At 42.2% G+C, this 21,359-nt stretch overlaps 1 protein-coding gene across 3 annotated transcripts in view; it reads left to right on the top strand.

Annotated features, from left to right (window-relative positions):
* LOC124014212 (muscarinic acetylcholine receptor M2-like) overlaps positions 1-21,359 on the top strand; it is a 105,244-nt gene that overhangs the window by 14,133 nt on the left and 69,752 nt on the right. The window contains exon 1 of one of the 3 annotated variants that reach the window (XM_046328984.1): positions 4,668-4,789. The exons of the other annotated variants lie outside the window; for them this stretch is intronic. The gene's annotated coding sequence lies outside the window, so the exon portion shown is untranslated. Of the gene's footprint in view, positions 1-4,667; positions 4,790-21,359 lie in introns of those variants that run through there. 3 annotated transcript variants of the gene reach the window in all.

Here is a 21,359-nt window from a genome sequence, read left to right as displayed (position 1 = left end):
TCTCACACAACCCCCAGCAGCTCTTTAATCCTTTTTAAACTCTTTAAACTGATATTAGCCTGCCTGACTGTATATTGGTGGACTGAGAGACGTATAAAAAATGAACTTCTGCGACAACACATATCGCTCTCTCTCTCTTTTTGTCTTCAGTTTATCATGCAACTTTGAAAAACTTTGAATACTTTTGATCTCAATGCTTTGCCCGGTTGACCCAATGAGGCATTGTGCAGGCGGTGTCTGCCAGAATGATGAGGTACATGGTCTTAGATTATACTTTGAATGACCTGTTTCTGTGCATGTTCGATTGGGAAGGAGAGAAAGAGAGGCTGGCAGACTGGGGGGATTAGGAGGGGATGATACCCAGAGTAAAGGCTGTCAATTTGTTCACTGTGAGGAGATGTGATTGAGCATGTCTCTGGCTACTTGGACCACAGCCCCGCGTCTCCCCAGTGCAGGGATTGATTGAGTCGTACCTGCCTAGGGTTCCATTGGCCCTGCGCCTGTCCACGGGCCACGTTCCCTCTCCCTGCCCAGTCTGTCAGCTCCTGAAGTTATGACATCATGAGCCCCCTCATAAGGCACCTCCATTGTTTTGAAATGAAGGGACATCAATTTCCCAGACTCCACTGCCCAGCGGATGATTTGTGAGTGCTATTATACTCCGAAATCGCTCTGGAAAATGGCTGCGGAATGGAGAGAGTTTGGGAGGGGTGACTTGCTGCATGGAAATGGTGTCTAAGCTGCCTGTTTTGGCCAGTTCCAATAGTGGTATTTGACACTTTTGGGGTCAAAACCCCACCTACACCTACATGTAGATCTACTCAGATGACAGAGTTCATGATTATTAAGCTACTATTTTTGCCCTGAAAGTGGCATTTGGAGAAAAATATGACTTTGTAGATAGGACTGCCAGCTAAGAGAGTGAGAGATGGAAATAAATAGCGAGACAGAGGCAAAAAATCACCTGGATGTCAATGGAGCATTTCCAGAACTTTCTCGCTTGTCATTTGTAGAAGCAGCAGACCTGGGTACCATCCAGTTGACAGGTTTTCATGTCGAGGCTTGACTAATTAGTGAGAAAGCCATCAGAGTCAGAAATAAACTACTGACTATTTGAAACACGCCTTCCAACCTTGATCACAATGGATAGGTAATGCACTATACATTCCGATTTCATTATGAATTTTTAATCAAAAAATGTACGGAAAGCGTGTGTGAAATTGTTGTTATTTCCTTGAAGAGTACCAAAATATGGCAACAAAATATGAAAATGTAAAGATCAAGTCGCATTCATATCTCATGTCTGCCCTATTTCAATCTCCTCTATTTCCTTTTCAAAACATTTGTCCACATTTCAACTCTAAACTTTTTACGGATGTAAGAGTGTGAATCTATTTAGCGTCCTTTCGGGAAGAAGCAACTTACAGTACTTTTGCTTTCAGGAGCCACTCGGCTCGACACAATACGTGGTCAAATGCAGAAAGTTATCAGTGCCGTGCAGGAGCGTAACATCCTCTTCACCACTCACCGAAGAATTCAATTCTCCCACATGGACATGACAGCAGAGGGCTATTCTGCACGGGCAAGATCAACATTACAGTGGAAAACAGTGAAATAATAAATGCTGAAGGAATGGGCCTGAAGATAGGGCCGAGATGGGGAGAGGACTTGTTTTTGCCATTTGGCAGATTGTGACCAGACCTTCTGAATACTAAACATACTTGTTCCTTTTGTTTTCTGATAATCCATCCCCGTGCATTGTTGACTGTAGATGACAACCCAATATCCTGGTCTGGGCCCGTGGGAGTGTCACTGATGTTTGGGACGGGATTTACTAGGTTCGGTAGTTATTCCCATCTTTTCTCTCGTACACAACAGCATTTGCGTTTACTATGGCAGGAAATTTGAAAACAATAAAGTCAATTTTAAAATAAGCATTGTATCCATTAAACACAAACCAATTCTCGATGGATACAGAACCAAACAACGCAAAATAGCAATATCTGAAAGAGCCATTGAGATGCCATCGGTATTGCAGCAATTGCAACGTCAAATATACAAACTGTACATGTTCTCACAGAGTACAAATCGACAGCATAAACAATGCATTCATTCACACAAAAAGCTGTATATTCCTATATGTTCCTGCCAGGAGTTCACATGAAAGCTAGGAGAATTGCATCGTGTAAACTTCAAAGGGAACAGAATAGTCTAAATCTCTGTCACTGCAGTAACCTCTGACCTCAGATAGTATTACATCAGAGTTGAGAGAGAAGACGTCCTCTCCATCCTGTAACCTTTGTTTCACCCAGATATCCTCGCCTGCTTTTCCAGGAATATCCCCTGCTATTCCCCTTGCAGAGGGAAATGTAATCTTAAAAGGACTCCTCGCCGGAATCCTTTTCTAGTTGTGAATGTAATTCTATTATCTCAGAGAAAACCCCTCCTCCGTTCTTTTCCCATCAGCTACTAAACCTCTGGGAGTGCCACCGTTGATTCACTCTACTGCCTGATGATGAGTTCATACAGCGCTCCACACGCACCGTTCCTATTTCTCACAGCCTTCAGATGTTTAGGTCTGATTTACATAGATTTAATACTGGTAGGTTTGAAAGGAAGGTCCAGCATTGCCATCAAGATTAACCTGATCAAATCAAATCAATCAAACCTCACTGTGCTGGATGGTGAAAGAAAGTAGTTGGCCATAATGTGTGAGCTAACCTTTATGACACGGATGTAATATTGATTCACTTCTTATTAGCCCTCCCGTGGCTGGCTAACCCTCGCACCATTCTCTCCCAGGCTCTCCCCTGAACTTTAGGCAGAAATATTTTTATCCCAGTGTAAAGTCAGAGCTCAGCAGAATAGACTGCTTTCCTCCAAAGGATGATGAACACTGTAAAAGCCCACTTTTCAATAGCAGGGATTTCTAGGGGGATGGGATGAGGTTGAATAAATATGCAGAGGCTGCATGGTTTTGTCCGAGAGCACAGAGTGAACAGACCTGCTTATCAGGTTTTAGATAATATGTGGGGGGAAAAAACAAATCCCCTGACCTCTGAATGTCATTATCGGGCCGGTTTACTAGCCTGTAGTATTCACTGCCTGCTTCCTTTAGCCATTAACATGGGGGGGTCCATTCTCCAACTGGCTGTTTTTGTAGTCAGACAGCAGCGAGGGGGGTGGCAACAGAATCTCATTGATATTCATCTCACATTCAGCTAATTGTGCAGTTGTTGGGCTGTTTACGCACAAATCTGAAATTGCCTCATAAACAGATTACATGAGAAATGTACAAGAGGGAAGCGTTTGATTGAAAAGTTGCAATAGAAGACTGGTTGAGTGGAGGTTTCATGACTGTGTACAATTATATACGCTAGTTCCAGAGGAAGATTTAATAAGCAATCACCCCTCTTGTCAATGTCTTCCAATATTAGCATAAATGAATCCTTCAGTCCATTACGCTAGTTTCTGTATGGATGTCATGCTTGATGATTGCCAGTCATCTCCAAGTACAGAGCCAAATTCGTTGTTGTTCAGTTGATGAGAGAAGAACCTGGAAATCATATCAAGAATATTAGAAGTCCAAAATAGAACACAATGCATTTTCCAAAGAGCACAATGCAAGATCAACACCTGTTTCAACATAATCTTCCTCCCGCATGCTAAATTAATAACACAAAAAAAGAGTTGATGTAGTCAGTCAGGAAAACATGGAATACCACAATTCATGCTATCCGTGTCATGCAGGTGAATGAGGACCCAAAAGCGACTTGGCGAAAACAGAGTCTTTAATCCAGTAAAGTAAATCTACAATCATAAGACATAATTCCACTCGTAATGACGAGAACAGACTGGAGACTCGATCAAGAACTGCAGGTTGCCTCGGGAAGGCACTTGAACGTAGCAGACTCAGACACCTGCTCACCACGCAGCATCTGAGGGAAACACGACACGACAGGGCGATACACAGACACAGCACGGTGAACAATAGACAAGGATCCGACAGGGCAGAAACGGAAAACAAGGGGAGAAATAGGGACTCTAATCAGGGAAAAAGATAGGGAACAGGTGTGGGAAGACTAAATGATTGATTAGGGGAATAGGAACAGCTGGGAGCAGGAACGGAACGATAGAGAGAAGAGAGAGAGGAAGAGAGAGAGAAAAAGGGGAACGAACCTAAAAAGACCAGCAGGGGGAAAACGAACAGAGGGAAAAGCAAAATGACAAGACAATCTAAGACAAAACATGACAATCCGTGTAGGGACTGCTCACTTGGCCAGCTTCATCTGAACCTATATTAGTCACAGGTATGACAACTCTATGAGTGACAAGGTCTAGGACAACAAGTGCCAGCCGCGGGCTCTACCTGCACCAGGGTCAACTACTATAATTTTTGCATTGTCATTCTCTAAATCACCTCGCTGGCGTCGTGAGGGGAAAGGCCTTCCGCCTCCTCATTCTCCTCGTTCTCCTTAATGAGAGCAGTTAACACAAAGCAGGAATATACTGGGACATACTGAGTGGGAGAGAAAAACAGAAAGCAATGCTAATAGCTAAGTAAACAAACTAATAACTGGAGTGCTCGGCCCTGGAGTTAAACAACAGACCCCTCTAATCAATCTCGTTGATTCAGTCGCATTGATATTCATACAGGGAGCAGCCGAGAAGATGTGTTGTCTGAAGACGGTCAACTCCAGCCCCCGGTGTCTGAGCCGGTACGTCGGAATAAACAAGCTGCTGCAGACATATTCACCCATGGAGAAAAACACCAAAACACATGTGTACGGTATGTTCCTGTAAAATAGCATGCACCACTTTCTTAGACAACTGCAAGCAACTCATCTGTGACGGATGAAAGGTTGCTGAGAGCATTTGAGGTTGATCAATATCTAGGGAAGGCAGTCAGAGAATAACAATTCAAGTAAACACAAAGATATCAATCATTTTAACAAATATACAGAGATGTGGAATAGAGAGTAGTGAGAGCTCTGCATTCCAGAGATGTAGCCTATTGTCACACACCAGCAGAGGCTGATTGACGAACAGCTTTTCAAAATGGTATAATCAAGACGTTATAGAAGGCAGTGAGCAGAGACACGCACTACAGCTGGTAGGAAGGCACAAAGTAGACAACAGGGAGAGCTGGTTAAGACGTCAGCTAAGAGGTGATTCTCATTGACGAACATTTTAGAATAGACCCTAAGATCTATAACAGCCCCAGAACCCTGAGAGTCAAGCCTCGTCATACTCCTGAACCATGATAGAGCAGCAGCCCATACTTGGAACCCGGGCCCTGACAATTGGCGCAGAGGGACACCGAATGCTAGAACATTGCATTATGGGCTTTCACTCCTGAGTATTTCAAAATGGAAACACTGGCAGGCCTGTTTAATGGGTTATTCTAGCTATAGGGTATTTTCAAAGCACTTAACAGTTTGATAGTGGTGCAAATATGTTTTTCTGTAAAATTAGAATTATACTAGTCTCTAAGGGGTATCAAATGGAAATGCTAGAGTCTTTGGACATAAAACATCAATTTCACCAGGGATTGCATGAGGGGAAATTGCGATGACTCTAAAAACATAATATGAATTATCAGGATAAAGGTAAGACCCAGAAGCAGACCGAGTTGAAGTAACAATGTTTATTACAGCAACAGGGGCAAAGGTACAGGTCAGGCAGAGGTCGGTAATCCAGAGGTGGGGCAAAGGTACAGGACGGCAGGCAGGCTTAGGGTCAGGGGCAGGCAGAGTGGTCAGGTGGGCGGGCTCAGGGTCAGGACAGGCAAGGGTCAAAACAAGGACGAGAAAAGAGAGACTGGTGAAAAGCAGGAGCTGATACAACACACGCTGGTTGACATGACAAACAAGACGAACTGGCCAGCGACAAATAGAGAACACAGGTATAAATACACAGGGGATAATGGGGAAGATGGGAAACACCTGGAGGGGGGTGGAGACAATCACAAAGACAGGTGAAACAGATCAGGGAGTGACAATAAATAGATTAAATCCCCCGTAGTTCATGATGCAAACTATTCTACCCAGGGGGTCCAATGCACCCCCAAGGTAGAATAGCGATGAAACCATTTGCTTGCTTATACCTGAGACAATTTGAAGTATAACTTCATGTATACTATTTGCTGCATATAACCATCTTTCTTGAGTTTATCGTTCTCTGCACAATGTCATAGCAAGCTGTTGCGCAACATTAACTCACAGTAAGCCAGTGCATATGGAAACATCCTATTTAGACACCCATGGAGGTCTGCTATACTGTGTGAGCATGCTCCGCACCTATCTGCAGTCTGCACCCCTCTCTTCAAGGAGGGCTGAGCTGAGAGATTTCCCAGATAAATGGTTCTGTCACCCAGTCAGGACGCCGTAGAGGCATGTCAGAGAGACAGAGGGCCTCATTAAGACGTCTTATAGCCAGCGCAGCACCGCAGCTCCCCTGGCCCTTCTGGAGCTGTACTGACCCAGGAGGGGTGATGATGGCAGGCATCCTCTCATGATGGCAGGCATCCTCTTAGAGCCCTCTGGGCCTTCCTGCCTCACCACCTGTACTCTACCTACCGGCAGGGGGGAGAGAGGAGCAGCTGACATATTTATAAAGGTGATTCTGAGAGAGTAAAGGGGTAGGGTGTAGTTTCTCCATTATATCTGCTTGTCCGTTATACGCTGCTATCTGCAGCTTTTTTACAAAGTTGAATGGGGTAACTTAAACTAACAGATTAAATTGACACCATACATTTCAGGCATTGATGGTAGTGATAGCATATGCTTACTTTTATAATATCTTAATTCTGCCTAATCAGAAACAATTGAATTTACTGTTTACCGCGAAGGCTTCTGTTTACCACTGAAATCACAGGGGGGTAAAGTCTAGATTGTAATTAGTTTCAGATGTTTTGCAGCTAAACCCTAGTAGATTCAGTTCAATCTTGAGTTGCTTATTCTCAGCTACAAAGTGTAATAGAGTATGTACAATTGATAGGCTACAATCTAAACCTTGCCTCAACCATCAGATGACCTCTAACCTACTACAGTAGTTCAGATCATTATGTTCAACACCCAACACAAGGACACCAGCTCTGACCTCACAAACCCACTCAGTCACATAATTGTACACACTTTGATTGTTGACCCTCCTGTACACACACACACACACACACACACACACACACACACACACACACACACACACACACACACACACACACACACACACACACACACACACACACACACACACACACACACACACACACACACACACACACACACACACACACACACACACATATATGTATATATATATATAAACACACACACACAGCGATGTACCAGCCAGGTCTAGAGTAAATCAGCGATGACTGTCTGTTGGGACAGGCAGGCAGCTTTATTAAATCAAAGCCCCCTCCCAAGAGGGCAGGGTAATTTATGAGGGAAGATTAAGGTGATGGAGTATGGACAAAGACAGCAGCCACAGCCAGACAGGATCCATGGAGAACCAAAGACCACACTTCACAGCCCTGATGGGCATTCTCACTGACACACAGATGACTCTCCAACCGGGACAGATACAGCTTGCACCACAGACAGAGAAGAAGAACTCAACTTTGTTGGAACTCAGCAGAAGCTGCCTCCTTATGTCTTTCATCGCCATATCGCTACTTTACAAGCTGCCTCACTTGTATGTTTAGTCAGCTAGCAATCTGCATCAGGTATTAACCAGATGTTGAGAAATATAGCTTGTGTTCAAAATAGCGAGGATGTGCAAAACACCAATGTAAGACCTTGAATGGTTTCTAATATTATCATCAGCAAAATTGGCGCCGGCAATGTCATGTCGTATAATCTTTCTGAATTTCCAGTATCGTCATCATGTGACTGTCATTGTCAGGATGGATCCCTGAGGAGCCAGAAATACCTTCATTAAACAACGGAATAAGAACTTCTGACAGTGATGCAAATTCCTCCAACCCGTTCCACATGATCAGCTCTCACCAGAGTGTACTTTCCTTTACATGTGTCTGATCAAACTAACGACTTTTCCTATTAGACTAATGAATGAATTATAGCCACAGAAACAAAGATCATTAAGCACATTTTCACCAGGGGACAAATCATTTGGACAATGTAACGTTGGACAATGTGAAGAGAAATGATCTGGTAGCCCACCAGTTCTACATATGGACTCGTTACGTTATCCGCATTGAAGAGAAAATGACCTCCATCACTCCTGTCACGCCTCAAGGGTGCCATTTCATCTCTGAGGGGCTTTGTGAGTTCTTCACTGCCTTCTTGTTTCAGTGTGATTACTCATAACAGGCAGAGTAGGATATTGTCTGGCAGAATGCGTTGTAATGCACACACCCGTGTCCCATAAACAGAACACGATATCATATTTGAATCTGCTCTGGGATGACAGTGTACAAAACACAACCATAGGCACAAGGCTTATGTCTCATCTAATAACTTTTGTCTTTTTTATTCCTTATTTTAATACCTCGTGTTCTTTCGCAGCCTGCGGTTCGGTTCATAAGCAGGTGTTACATTCATTCTCCACTTAAGGTAGAGTGCCAGGAGTGTTTTTATGTAGCGGCTGGTAAAGAGTTTTCAAAACTCTGTGTTGTTGTTTTTGTCGCACTGCTTTGCTTTATCTTGGCCAGGTCGTAGTTGTAAATGAGAACTTGTTCTCAACTGGCCTTCCTGGTTAAATAAAGGTGAAATAAAAATTGAAAAGAAATGACATTTTTCTGTTTCAAATATTTTTTATTGAACACACTCAAGAATGGTGTTTAGATATACAAGACAGGTATACAATTCGTATCTAAACATAAAAGAGCAGACAGGAACAACAAGACCCAGAGTTCTGGGTACAAAACAAATAATACAAAACACGACATACAGAACAAGGACATGTAGAAGGAAAGAGGGTAGATGTCACCCCCCCACTTATTCCCCACCTTTATCCCCCCTTATCCCCCCTTATACCCCCCCAACTGCTCAGGTGACAGGGCCAGCACATGCTGCCCAAAGGTAGATTAAAATATTACAACTGAGGGTGCGTTAATAAGTACAAATTCACAGCGCCGACTCGTTCAAGTAGGAGAGGAAAGGCTGCCAGATTTGATCAATGTTGATCATTTATTGTTCAGAATATATCTAATTCTTTCTAAGTGTACAGTGTTTGCCAATTCACTGAGCCATAATTTGGTAGAGGGCGCTTCCCGCCTTTTCCAAAACAACAAGATAATTTTTTTTGCCGAAATGAGACTGTAAGACATGAGTTGTTTTTGGGGGTTGGTTAATCCATTTAGGGACTCAGACACTCCCAGGATTATCAGAAGCGGGACTGGGTCTAATGAAGTCTCCAAAACTTCAGAGAGGATCCCAAAAATGCCACACCAATAACCATGCAAGCTAGAGCATAGTGCAAAGCAGTGGAGTAGTGTACCCTGCGTGGCCTGACATTTATCACACATGTATCAGGAAATATCCTATGCAGTTTAGTTTTGGAATAGTGTAATCTGTGTAATACCTTGAATTGTATGAGACGATGTCTGGAATTAATGGAGCATGTGTGGATATACTCCAAGCTCTCTTCCCAGTTTGCCACCGAAATGTCAGTCACTAGTTCTTCCTCCCATTTTGCCTTAATGGCATCAGTAGAAGGTGTGCTAACAGATTGAAAAGCATCATATAGAAGCGATATCAGTTTATCTGAGGTGGGGCATATTTTTATGCATCCGTCAAACATGGAAGGTTTAGCATTCACAAATGTTGGGAGGTGTTTTCTAATGTCGTCTCTAATTTGTAGGTATCTGAAGAAATTACTTCTGGGAAGATTTTAAGTTTCCCTCAGCAACTCAAAGGAAGCAAAGGTCCCGTCTATATATAAATCCCCTATGGTACTTATCCCCAGCTCTCCCCATCGCTCAAAGGTGTTATCGAGGTTAGAGGGAGGCAAAGGAGGGATTCCTGGCGACAGGGAGCATGAATGACATTGGTCTTAACTCAAAGTGGACTTTAATTTGCTTCCAGATTCGGACTGTGCTTTGTATAATAGGATTGTTACAACAAAGTGACATCTCCAGATTGACAGGCGACAAAATCACAGCGCCAATAGAGAAGGGGTGACACTCCTCAAGCTCCATACTAAGCCAGCTGGATGAAGGAAGTGCGTCATCCAGCAGAAACGTAACAACGCGGAGGTTAGCGGCCCAGTAATAAAATATAACATTTGGGAGAGACAATCCTCCTTCCATCTTGGATTTACAGAGGTGTTTTTTTACCTATCCTGTGTGTCGTATAATCCCAGATGAAATGATTGATAATTGAGTCCAGTTGTTTATGAAAGGATTTAGGTATGAATACTGGGAGCAGTTGTGGGAGGAAGACCATTTTAATGGCATTAATTCTTCCGAGCAGAGCAATTGGGAGGGTTCTCCAAAATGGTATCTTTGCCTTGAGTTATTGCATTAGAGAGGGGAAATTCTCTTTAAATAGTAGAGAGTATTGTTTGGTAACTACTAGGTTGGTAAATTTTTCTGAAGATAACTTAACTGGGAGATGTTCTAGCCACGAGGTGTTTTGCAACCGTATGGGCATTAATTCACTCTTGTTCCAATTTATTCTGTATCCTGAGAAGGTACCAAACAAATTGATCACATCAAGAATAGCTGGAATACTAGCTTGGGGTTCTGTTACATAGAGGAGGATGTCATCTGCGTATAGGGAGATCTTATTTAGAGTATCTTTAGTATTATAGCCGTGTATTGCGACAATGATTGGTTAGTGAGTATTCTCGCACAGGGGTTCCTATATAAAAGCCGGATCCAATGTATGAACTCATCTCCAATATTACATTTCTGTAGGACCTTGAATAGATAGGGCCACTCAACTTGGTCAAAGACCTTTTCGGCGTCAAGAGATATAACGGCAAGGTCCACGTTGGGTAACCTCATAATGTTGAAGAGGCGCCTGAGATTGAAGAATGAGTTTCTGTTAGGGACAAAGCCGGTCTGGTCCGAATGGACCAATTTGCCAATTAAAGTGCTAAGCCTGTTAGCCAGAGTTTTTGCTAAAATCTTTTGGTCTGTATTAAGGTGAGATATTGGTCTGTATGACCCTACCTCTTCTAGATCTTTACCCTTCTTATGTATAACTGTAATGAACGCTTCATCCAAAGTAGAAGGGAGAGCTCCATCCTCATTGGCCTGAACCAACATTTTGTGCATGTAGGGAGAGAGCATGTTGTTGAATGTTTTATAGAATTCACCAGGGTATCCATCTGGGCCCGGGGTCTTGCCACTCTTTAGAGATGTAATTGTTTCTCAAATTTCTTCAAGAGATATTTCCTTATTCAGGAAGTTAGAATCTTCCTGGTTCAGGAGATTACAGTCCTCCAAAGAGTTTTGCATAATTAAGGGGTTAGGATCTGCTTTAGATGTATATAGAGTCTCGTAAAACTGACAGAATCTGTCATTGATGTCTTTGGGGGAAGAGAGTAATTCCCCAGATGCAGATTTAACTTTGTGAATCATTCGGTCACTTTTTTGAAAGTTGTCTGGCAAGTCATTTGTGTGGTTTGTCACCAAACTCAAAATATTTTTTGCTTGGCATAGAAAAAAGATTTAGCAATTTACCTGAGAGAATCTGATTATATTCTAGTTTAAACACTTGCTCCTACCTGGCACGCAGGCGTCCCATCTAGAGCTCTGGAAATGCAAATGCGCTACGCTAAATGCTAATAGTATTAGTTAAAACTCAAACGTTCATTAAAATACACATGCAGGATATTGAATTAAAGCTACACTCGTTGTGAATCCAGGCAACAAGTCAGATTTTTAAAATGCTTTTCGGCGAAAGCATGAGAAGCTATTATCTGATAGCAAGTAACACCACAAAAGACCCGCAGGGGACGTAAACAAAATAATTAGCATATTCGGCGCTACACAAACCGCACAATAAAATATAAAACATTCATTACCTTTGACCATCTTCTTTGTTGGCACTCCTAGATGTCCCATAATCATTATTGGGTCTTTTTTTCGATTAAATCGGTCCATTTATAGCCTAGATATCGTTCTATGTAGACTGTATGATAAACGAAAAAAAGAGCGTTTCATAACGTAACGTCATTTTTTAAAATTCAAAAAGTCGACGATAAACTTTCACAAAACACTTCGAAATACTTTTGTAATGCAACTTTAGGTATTAGTACACGTTAATAAGCGATAAAATTCATCAGGAGGCGATGTAACTTCTATAGGTGTCGTCTGGAAAAAAACATGGCCGAGAGAGCTCGACCAAAACATCCGGTCGGAGAACGGAGGGAAGGAGTTCCCTTGAACCGGTTAGACCAAGAATCAATTGCGAATCAAATGACAAGACTCTAGACAACGTGTGGTAGCTGTAGGCGCTGAAACCTCGGTCTCATGTAATTCGGTTCACTTTGAACAATTCCTGGAAGTAAGCGCAAGGATATTTATTTCTATTTTCAGTGATCAGGTTTTCCTGCGCTATTCGATGAAACTCACGCTCTGTTAAAGTCACAGCCGTGATTTAACCAGTTTTAGAAACGTCAGAGTGTTTGCTATCCACACATACTAATAATATGCATATACTATATTCCTGGCATGAGTAGCAGGGAGCTGAAATGTTGCGCGATTTTTAACAGAATGTTCGAAAAAGTAGAGGGTCGACTTAACAGGTTAAAAGAGGTCATTTTTTATGTTTCTCCATAGATGGATGGCTAGCATTCTCCCTATCCAGTAAGTGAATTTGTCCCTCCAGTTCTCCCAGTTTTCCTCTGTTTTGCCTACTCCTGGCAGCCTGAAAGGAGATGATACAGCCTCTTAGATAAGCCTTCAGTGTTTCCCACAATAATGCTGGGGAAGTCTCTGTGTTGTCATTGGTATCAAAGAAAAATGGCATTGGTCTTTAAAATGTTCACAGAATGTTGGTTCTGTGAGGAGCTGAGGATTCAACCTCCAGACCATCTCGTTTGGTACAATGTCACCCAATCTCAGGGAGAAGGTGAGTGGACTGTGGTCCGAGATTATAATATCATGATACCTCACATTACAGGTATAGGGGAGTAGTTTAGCATCAACCAAAAAGTAGTCAATTCGAGTGTAAACATTGTGAACATGAGAGTAAAAGGAGTATTCCCTACCCGTAGGGTTAGGGATCCTCCATATATCAAATAAGTTCTAATTTTTTATGTAGGTATTCAAGAATTCACTTGAATAGGAGGTAGGGGTTCGCCAGGTAGAGGATCTATCCAAATATTGGTCTAGCACACAGTTAAGGTCCCCTCCAATGACCAGGTTAGTATGGGAGATATCTGGAATCAGGGCAAGGACTCTTTTGAAAAAAGAGGGGTTATCAAAGTTTGGCCCATAGATATTTAGTAGAGTTACTGAAGTAGAGTGGATTTCTCCTATTACAATCACATAACGACCCTCTTTATCCGCAATAGTGGTTTTATGTAGAAAAGGAATTCCTTTCCATACCAGAATCGCTGTGTCTCTCGTTTTGGCAGAGAAGTGATACACTTGCCCCACCCACCTACAATTAAGTCTGCTATGAGTGTTATTTTTCAGATGGGTTTCTTGCAAAAATCTAATATCCGACGATAGTGCTTTCAAGTGGACTAGGACCTTGCCTCTCTTAATTGGTTCGTTTAAACCCTTGACATTCCAGGAAGTGAATGTAAGCCCCGCCCTCCTCTCGTTTGTAGTTCCTATGGTGGCCTGCATAACATGTAACTCGATAAAAAGGTAAGAAAGTGCACCAAACTATCATGATCAGCATATGTAGCACCTACACCCGACCAGTATCCAACCAACCCCTCCCCCCTGCAAGCATCTTTACTTCCCAACCTGTTCCCGTAATTTCCCCAACACTTACAAATACGAGAGAAAAAAAATTGAGAAATCAAAATAATCAACATTGTCTGGCCGATGCCAAAAAAGCACAGCGTGACCTCGAACAAGAGGTAAAACAAAAATAAAATCCCAACTATACGTTCACCTCTCACTATCCTAGAACTTCTACTAACATATGAACTCAGGAGGCTCCCGCGAATAAATTGTTCAATTAGCATCTAATAAACCTAAACATAATAAGTTGCAACTTAAACATATTGCGCACTTAAGCATCACCCTGGGTCAATGCCTGAGATAAGCAATATATAGCATCACAAGATTATATTGCTAAGCAATGCCGGTCTAAACATAAACCATCCGCAACCGACATAGACAGCACTACCTTTACATATTGTGGGCCAGGAGATCAGAACAAGAATTTTGCTAAATTAAACGTACCCCTCAATCAAAAAAGAAACGAAAAAATATATATATATTTTTTTTTCCTTTTTAAGATTTAAAAAAAATAAAAATAAAAACGTTTTTTATATATATATATATATATACTGTATATACACACACACACACACACACACACACACACACACACACACACACACACACACACACACACACACACACACACACACACACACACACACACACACACACACACACACACACACACACACACACACACACACACACACACACACATACAAAAAAATGAATATATAAAAATATATATGTATGTATATGTATGCATGCACATACACACATATACACACACAAACATATACACACATACACATATAAACATTATATATATATATATATATTATATATTAAACATTCATACCCCAGAATAACAATCTACACTGATTTAAAATATACACATACATAATACTAAAATGCTAAAAGAAAATAATAATAAAGTACAAATAGTAATTATATGTACGCACACCTACACATACACAAGCACTACAGAGGGCTGGTGGGAATCTAGTCGGGAGAGCGGCCCACGGCTAGACAAAGGCAGAACGGCACAAAACATCAACTTGCTAACCAGGTGTCTGCGTCTGTGTCTACCCAACCATCACCCCCAGTCCCCTGCAAGCAATAAGTAAATGGTATGGTAATAAGAATAATGTAAGGTTTGAAAAATAAATAACGAAACATAACAAAAATGGGGGAATATAAGTATATCCATCCGAAAGTGTCAATGATCAAACCTGGAAGGCCTCCCAAATATGCATCGCCTGAGCACAGCTGGGATGAAAGTGAACTTAACGTTAAATGAGAGCTCTGACCGCCATCCATTGGTCGGCTCAGCGTCTTACATGTTCGGTAGCCCTTGCTGAGTCCGTTTAATACAGTTTCACCCGTTATGGTATAGTATGGATTTGAGTCCATGAGCAGACCCTAACACACAATGACAAGGCACTCTAACCTGTACCGGTGATTGGCGCATTTTCCCGGATAAATTTATCTGTGTCCAAAACCTAGGAGAGACAAATCTTCTCACCGGAAGGCGGGCTAATTCTTAGTCTTGCAGGGAAGAGCAAGGCTGGGTGAAGATGGAGTTTGCAGAGTTTGGTCTGGACATCTCTGTAGCCGGCGCGGTGCTTTGCCACATCAGGCGCATAATCCTCATAGACATGGAATGGGTGCCCTTTATGTGACAGGTTGCCCCTCATTCGAGTTTCACGCAGGATAAGATCCTTGGTCTTGAAACTGTGACAACAGATGATTACTGGGCGAGGACGTTGGCCCGATCCAGGCACTGGGACAAGGTAGCGATGTGCACGGTCCAGCTGGGGATCCGAAGACAAAATATCCGATCCCATTGCATCCTTCAATAGCTTGGCGAAGAAATCGGTTGGGCGAGAGCCCGCCTCCACCCCCTCTGCCAGACCAACAACACAAAGTTTATTACGCCTGTATAACAGTATAGACTTTACGTCCGTCCCCTCGCCCCGACCTGGGCGCAAACCAGGGACACTCTGCACACGTCAACAGTCACCCTCGAAGCATCGTTACCCATCGCTCCACAAAAGCCACAGCCCTTGCAGAGCAAGGGGAACCACCACTTCAAGGTCTCAGAGCATGTGACGTCACCGATTGAAACGCCACTAGCGCGCACCACCGCTAACTAGCTAGCCATTTCACATCGGCTACACCTTGATCGGCCCTCCAGGTCGAACAATTTCACAGAAAGCCTCTGCACACTATCCTGCAATGACATGCATAGCTTCTCTAACTCGTCGATCCTACCAGCGTTGAATTCAGAAGCCTTCTCAAGGTCCACAATACTCTGGCCATGCGAAGCGACCGTTCGAATGATGCTCTCGATTTTGGTGTCCAGTTCAGCAATAGTAGTATTAAGATCCTCAGCTACAGCACCACGTAGCTCCCCCAAAGCCCGGGTAAGTTCTGTAAGTGTCACGTTGTTGCCTGTGCCTTCCGCCATGTCTGTCTCGATGTTTAGTGGGGAGTAGGCCTCCGCTGTGGATTTATTGTCCTTTGGTCGCTTATTACTCATTTTCACATAGAAAGTTACAATCTTGTATTAGAAAGAAATTTTTGTTGTAAAAAGTGCCATAAAGTAGGTTGAATGAGATTATTTCGCAAAAAAAGTTGCAGGAGCCTCTCACACACAGCTGTTCACTCCAACATGCTAGCTCCGCCGAGCACAAAGTTTCTCTGTCAAGAAATCACTTCTTATTTTTTGTATTTTGAGTTCTGCAAGGTGCTGTGACACAAAATTAGCATTTCAACATCAGGCTGCCTGTTAGCGCCACATAACTGAGTAACTGAGTGCTCAGGGGAAATTTTCTCAAAGTGGCATGGGTTTTATAGATGTGGCATGTGAGGTTGAACTTAGGCCATGCTCATTTACATGTGAGGTGGCCAAGACACTTTTGCATATCATGATTAGCTTAGTCTAGTGGAGTGTATGTATTATGTAAATCGTGGTTTACAGGTGCTTTAGGGTTGGAGAAGGAGACTATAAATCAAGCAGTAGGGCTGAGAGAGCAAATCCCATGGCAGTTACATGTTCCACCCTTGAACAAAGTCCCTGGCCTTCATACACAACCATAATTATCAGTTCTACTCATGAAACTATTCAAGCAACAATCACCTCCCTTTCACCTCTTCTTCTCTCTTAAAATATCTTGAAACTCTTCACAACTAATGTTTGGTATGTGAAGGTGGCTCTGCTGTTAGCATTGGCCCCTGCTACATTAATCTCACTAGTGCTATATCTAACAAGGACACCCAGAATGTGACGACAAACAGAGTGCTGGATCATGACTGTACGCTAATGGCTCAAATATATTGGAAATGGAGCTTCAAAGGTGTACATGCTCGCATTTGAAGGTCTTTGTCAAGCAAAGTCACATATTGCCTATGATCCAGTTTTTATTAATCGCAAATAGAGAAGTTTATCTGTTGGCCAAAGCTCACACCCTCAAGCTTGGGCCATAAACAGCCGTCCTGTATCTGAGCTAAGTAGGTATTGAATGCATGAGCTCTGTGTATTTTCATGTATGAAATTGTGCAGCCTTAGGTTGGCTTAAAAATGTGCACAGTCCACGGCCCGTGTGTAAATCTCAACCAATGAGATACAGCAACATAAGGGAGACCCTAAATCCTTTACTTGACTGCACAGAACTAATTCACTTCTAACTGACAGTGAAGCATACACCCTGCTGTGTCGTTATGGATTTAAAATGTACATACCTTAATGTTTACTTGGAAAGTCGTGTGTCTGCCCTGGTATAAGCGTGTGTCGTTTGCTTCAATCGTCTTTATGAATTTTTATCTGAAATAAAATCTTATAGACTTCATGGTCGGTAGGTCATTATCGTCCTGTTCAACATGCTGGCAGGTTGTATTTCATTATCTGAAAAATTATGTATTCACTCAACCTCCTCACTTCTACACATAACCTCCTGGGAACGTAAAGACAACTTGAAGGCAGCTAGAGGTTGGTCCATTTATTTAGAGTCCATAGGTATAGGACTGTCCTATTTTGCTAGATATTCTTGTAAAATAAATGGTTAATCTCAATGAGACTAACCTGGTAAAATAAAGGTCAAATAAATATGAATCATTCCACATCCAATCTTCTGCCATTCCCCTGTATAATTCCTTGAGGTGAATCTTCAAGTGCCTGAGGCATGGGCCAGTCAGTCACTGCAGCATAGTTGTGAGGTGTGTGTGTGACATTCTGAAGGTTGATGTGGAGATTATCTCTGTTCATCTTGTTACTGCTCATTAGAGTGGTAATGTGGAATTTCAGCAGCTTGTTCAAGCTCTCAGGAGACTGAGAAAATCATCTCATATGGGAGGAAAACTGGAAAATGTAATTTAATTATTATTATAATAATTTTATACACCTTTATTTAATCTTTATTTAACTTGGCAAGTCAGTTAAGAACACATTCTTATTTAAAATGACGGCCTAGAAACGGTGGGTTAACTGCCTCGTTCAGGGACAGAAGACAGATTTTCTCCTTGTCAGCTCGGGGGATCCAATCTTGCAACCTTACAGTTAACTAGTTCAACGCAATATAACGACCTGCCTCTCTCTCATTGCACTCCACAAGGAGACTGCCTGTTACGCAAATGCAGTAAGCCAAGGTAAGTTGCTAACTAGCATTAAACTTATCTTATAAAAAACAATCAATCATAATCACTAGTTAACTACACATGGTTGATGATATTACTAGATATTATCTAGCGTGTCCTGCGTTGCATATAATCTGACTGAGCATGCAAGCATACAAGTATCTAAGTATCTGACTGAGCGGTAGTAGGCAGAAGTAGGCACGTAAACATTCATTCAAACAGCACTCTTGTGCATTTTGCCAGCAGCTCTTCATTGTGCTTCAAGCATTGTGCTGTTTATAACTTCAAGCCTATCAACTCCAGAGATAAGGCTGGTGTAACCGAAGTGAAATGGCTGGCTAGTTAGCGCGCTACTCGCTCTGAGCATTGGGGTGGATGTTTCACTTGCTCTGCATGGGTAACACTGCTTCGATGTGGTGGCTGTTGTCGTTGTGTTGCTGGTTCAAGCCCAGGGAGGAGCGAGGAGAGGGACAGAAGCTATACTGTTACACTGGCAATACTAAAGTGACTATAAGAACATCCAATAGTCAACGGTTAATTAAATACAAATGGTATAGAGGTAAATAGTCCTATAATTCCTATAATAACTACAACCTAAAACTTCTTACCTGGGAATATTGAAGACTCATGTTAATTAAAAGGAACCACAAGCTTTCATATGTTCTCATGTTCTGAGCAAGGAACTGAAACGTTAGCTTTCTTACATAGCACATATTTTACATGGGACATATTGCAGTTTTACTTTCTTCTCCAACACTTTGTTTTTGCATTATTTAAACCAAATTGAACATGTTTCATTATTTACTATATATTTAAAAATAAAAATAAATAAATAAATTGACCGATTAATCGGTATCGGCGTTTTTGGTCCTCCAATAATCGGTATGGTATTGGCGTTGACAAATCATAATCGGTCGACCTCTAATATCAACAACAGCAATGTGTTAGCCTAGTGCTCCATATAAACAATCCTAATGTGTTAGCATAGTGCTCCATATAAACAATACCAATGTGTTAGCGTAGTGCTTCATATAAACAATACCCATGTGTTAGCCTAGTGCTCCATATAAACAATACCAATGTGTTAGCCTAGTGCTCCATATAAACAATACTAATGTGTTAGCGTAGTGCTTCATATAAACAATACCAATGTGTTAGCGTAGTGCTTCATATAAACAATACCCACGTGTTAGCATAGTGCTCCGTATAAACAATACCAATGTGTTAGCGTAGTGCTTCATATAAACAATACCCATGTGTTAGCCTAGTGCTCCATATAAACAATACCAATATGTTAGTGTATCGCTTTATATAAACAATACCCACGTGTTAGCATAGTGCTCCGTATAAACAATACCAATGTGTTAGCGTAGTGCTTCATATAAACAATACCAATGTGTTAGCCTAGTGCTCCATATAAACAATACCAATGTGTTAGCCTAGTGCTCCATATAAACAATACCAATGTGTTAGCCTAGTGCTCCATATAAACAATACCAATGTGTTAGTGTAGTGCTTCATATAAACAATACCCATGTGTTAGCCTAGTGCTCCATATAAACAATACCAATGTGTTAGCCTAGTGCTCCATATAAACAATACCCATGTGTTAGCATAGTCCTCCATATAAACAATACCCATGTGTTAGCGTAGTGCTTCATATAAACAATACCCATGTGTTAGCCTAGTGCTCCATATAAACAATACCAATATGTTAGTGTATCGCTTTATATCAACAACAGCAATGTATTAGCGCTATGGATCATATCAAGAACAGCAATGTGTTAGCCTCATGCTTCATATCAACAACAGCAATGTTGTTCCAAGATGGCGTAACAGTGATACGTCTTTGTCCTTCTTCTTGTCGTGTCCTATGTATATATATTTTTATATATTTCTCTTCTCTCTTTTTTATAGTTTTTCTAAACCTCAACTTCAAAATACTCTCCTGCAACCCGCCTCACCCAATGTGGTGTGGATCTGTTTTCTCTAAAGTATTTTTATTTACCTCAGAACCGTAATCCCCCAACAGAAGCTAGCCAGCTCACTAGATGCTAGCGGTCATCAGCTAACCTTTAGCTTGTAATGCTCTTGCCAGTTTGTACAACACGACTCAAACCAAAGCATACCGGACCTATTTTCTCTCCATATCCCCGGACTCCTACCGCAAGCTCTGGAACCTTTCACCTGGATCATCGCAACTAGCTAGCTGCTACCCGAGTGACTACTACTGACTAACGTCTGTCCCGAAGCAAACACCAATTAGCCTGGAGCTAGCCCATGCTAGGCCCATTCTCCCAGCTAGATGAAGAGGCCCACCAGCCACTCCTGGGCGACAATACCTGGACTCCTTCTACTGCTGGTGCGAGGCACGGAACCCCGCCGACCCTTCACGACTGGATTACGACTTAATCTGCTCAAAGGGGAACTCAACTGGCCCCTACATCGCGACGTCGCCTGAATGTCCATCTGCTAGCCTCCTAGCCATGGCCCACTAGCTGTCTAGAGCATATTGGACTGTTAGCTGAATAGATCCATTGGCCAATTTCTTGGGCCACTATACCTATTTTGCCAATTGGACTTGGACCTCTCTGCTACTCGGAACCCTACTAATCCAGAACAACTGGTCTATCGACATCACCACACGCGGAGGCTAAAACAGACTTTTCTCCGTTGAGACGTCCCTCTAAGGCCCTTCTGCTAGTTTGCTATCCCAGGCCTGCTAGCTGTCTGAATCGCTGTGTCTCCAGCCAGCCCAACCACTCACTGGATCCCTATGATCACCCGGCTACACATGCCTCTCCCTAATATCAATATGCCTTGCCCATTACTGTCCTGGTTA

The sequence above is a fragment of the Oncorhynchus gorbuscha genome, linkage group LG25 (genome assembly GCF_021184085.1).
Source record: "Oncorhynchus gorbuscha isolate QuinsamMale2020 ecotype Even-year linkage group LG25, OgorEven_v1.0, whole genome shotgun sequence".
NCBI classification, from domain to species: Eukaryota; Metazoa; Chordata; class Actinopteri; order Salmoniformes; family Salmonidae; genus Oncorhynchus; species Oncorhynchus gorbuscha.
Note: the sequence above shows the minus strand (reverse complement) of the source record. Positions and strands in the feature narration are given on the sequence as shown.